We start from the raw sequence: 2,714 nt of genomic DNA, 5'->3' as shown, positions 1-2,714 counted from the left end.
GAGAGTGGATTTCACAACCACACAAGCCCCGATTTGATCATTTAAGTGGGTGTCAAACAGCTATACCTGAAAGCATTTAGATAACATGTACATATCTGACTTTGTTAGATACGCTTTAAATTTAATTTAATTGTACAGTTCTAAAAGGGAAAAATAAAGATATGAAGTGTTTAAGGTACTATATCTTTTTTTTTTTTATGGTGGTGGGATTATTGGGTTCTGTTTTCATATTGGTGCTGTAGTATTAAGAGTTCTACTGATGGGACATTTTGCCAGCAATGTAACAGGATTATTTTTGAAAGTCTTCTGTTAGAGTTTAAGTGAGTTTAAGACGCAGTTAAACTCTGCTTGCTCAGTTTTAGTCGTGTTAAATAATGTTGATGAAAGTTCATTTATTTCAGAAACTCACTACACCGAGATGCATGTACAATAGAGTTTAAACAGGTATTTCTTAAGTCTTTAGTCATAAAGTCTTAATTTTAAGAAATCATTTAGAGCTAAAAGAGATACCTCCTGCCTAAAATAAGAAACAGCAGAATAAAGCTGAAGGCTAAAAAGCAAAATAAAAGGTTGTTATAGAAAAGAAGCTGAAGGCTGACATGGAAGTAAAGGGTTGAACCACAGCAAAAGGCTGAAATATTAAATCAGAAATAGAAGAATGCTGAAGTGTGCTTTTCACACTTTTAAGGCAAAATTTATCCCTGGAGGAAAAATACTTTCCAACCCAGCCCCTCGATCTCAGCATGAGAAAAAAAACAGACTTCATCCCTGCCTTTCTGGGGTGGGGGGTTGGAATATGTCCATAGGGGTTGTTAACTTTATGAACTGATAACTATGACTGAGCTGCCACTTTCAAAGGGCCGTCATACCAAAATATTAGCTAGAGACATGTGCTTTCAGAAAATATGGTTAGGCTTTGCCACTCTGAAATGGACCCAAAAATTGTCTGGCCCTTGGATTACTATACACATGCTTAACAGAAGTGCAGAAAGCCCGGTCCCAATACTCTCACTTCCACCCTTGTTCTGCTCTTGTGTCCTTCAAATCCTCGTTCAGGTTGAAGGCTTTGAGTGCGTAGCGTTTGAAATGGGAACCAAAAGGAGCAGAGCGAAAGACGGATGTGAAGAATTGGGACTCCCTATGCACTCAAATCTTTCAGTATTTAAAGGATGAAAGGGGAGAACAAGGGTGGAAGTGAGAGTATTAGGACCGGTCCCTTGACTCTCGACAGTGAGACACCCATGACAGACTTTGGGGAAGCAGGAAGACAGACCACAATGGTATTATATTTGAAGAAATTATGGAAGAAAGGTCATTAGTTTGCCTTAAAAAGGGACAAGGTACAAAAGTAAATGAACACAAAGGTACAGTTTGACATTACATTAATAGATACATTGAGTTTACATTATGTAGTGATCACTTTCCAGTGAGTACAATAATTAATGACGGTTAAAACAGGCAAAAAGATTTCAAGACGGTTCTTTAATGAAGCTAACTGGTAAAAATGAATCCTTATGTTTTTCTCCGGCCCTTCTCTAGTTAATTTCTGGAAATCAGTCTTCTGCACTATCTGAAGTTTTACACTGTGAGCTTGAGTCAAACTTCTCCGGAGTTGCCCCAGAGCTGGACTTACCATGCATCAAACACACATCATTTCCATCAGAGTGTTCTTGCGGTGGAAAGACCCAGCTCACCTTCACGTTCACGCTGGATGAAGGATTTTATATTTTGTATGGACTTAGGAAAGACAATTTATTGTCCAATGTTCTTAAAATAGTTTCTATAAAGCCTGGCACCTTTTCCTATTTATGAGATGTCTTTGACTATTGTCTCTAATGCTTCCCTCCTCCATTATTTCCCTGTTTTTATATACACATATTGTATTTTTTTATTGTCTTTTCATATTTGTGCATAATATCTTTTGTCAGGGTTGTCTCCAATGACTATTTGTGGATTTTTTTTTTTCTACCTTGTGAAAATATTTCTATTACCTCAGTTCAGTTTTGTGTGGTTGTGTCTGCAATCTGGGGATTTGTTTGTGGGTTAGGATCTGCTAAAATGTTATTACTATATTTTGTACCATAATTATCGATACATGGCTGATAATCAATTCAATCTGGAGAGACTTGCACAGAGAAAAGCAGCAATTGGAGAGTTTTAATTGACCTGAAAGTAGGTTTCGTTGGCGCTCGGCAGAAAACGGGGAATCGCCATCAGCTTGAATACAGCACTTGTGGGGAGGATTAGGGTCTTGTTACCCCGCTGCCCAAATACTGGCGGTGGAGGAGGGAGGAAGAAGGAGGTAAGGTGTAGATTAGGTGGATTTGGGTAGGAGCATGGCTGGGAATCAGGTGGATCCATGGATGAAGAGCCTCATGAAGGGATTCTTGATCTGTGATTGGCTGAGGTGGAGAAGAGCAAACCTCTCCATACAGGTGAGGATTGAGAGTCTCCCATCTTGAATTTGCACCAATGTCTTCATTAAAAAGACATTTGAAAGAAAATGTTCACATAAACTGTGAGAACACCAGCCACGTTAAAAAAAAAACATATAAGAAATCAGGTAGCAGAACATATTTTAAATGCTGCAAAGATGTAAAGGGTGAGAAAAAAAGTTCTTTCTTGATGGAATGATTAACTTAGTAGATCAGTTAAAGAACCTAACAAGACATTTAAAATATTACAACTGAAAACCATACTAAATATTAAAGGAA

This window comes from Gambusia affinis, linkage group LG06 (genome assembly GCF_019740435.1).
Source record: "Gambusia affinis linkage group LG06, SWU_Gaff_1.0, whole genome shotgun sequence".
NCBI lineage: Eukaryota > Metazoa > Chordata > Actinopteri > Cyprinodontiformes > Poeciliidae > Gambusia > Gambusia affinis.
Note: the sequence above shows the minus strand (reverse complement) of the source record.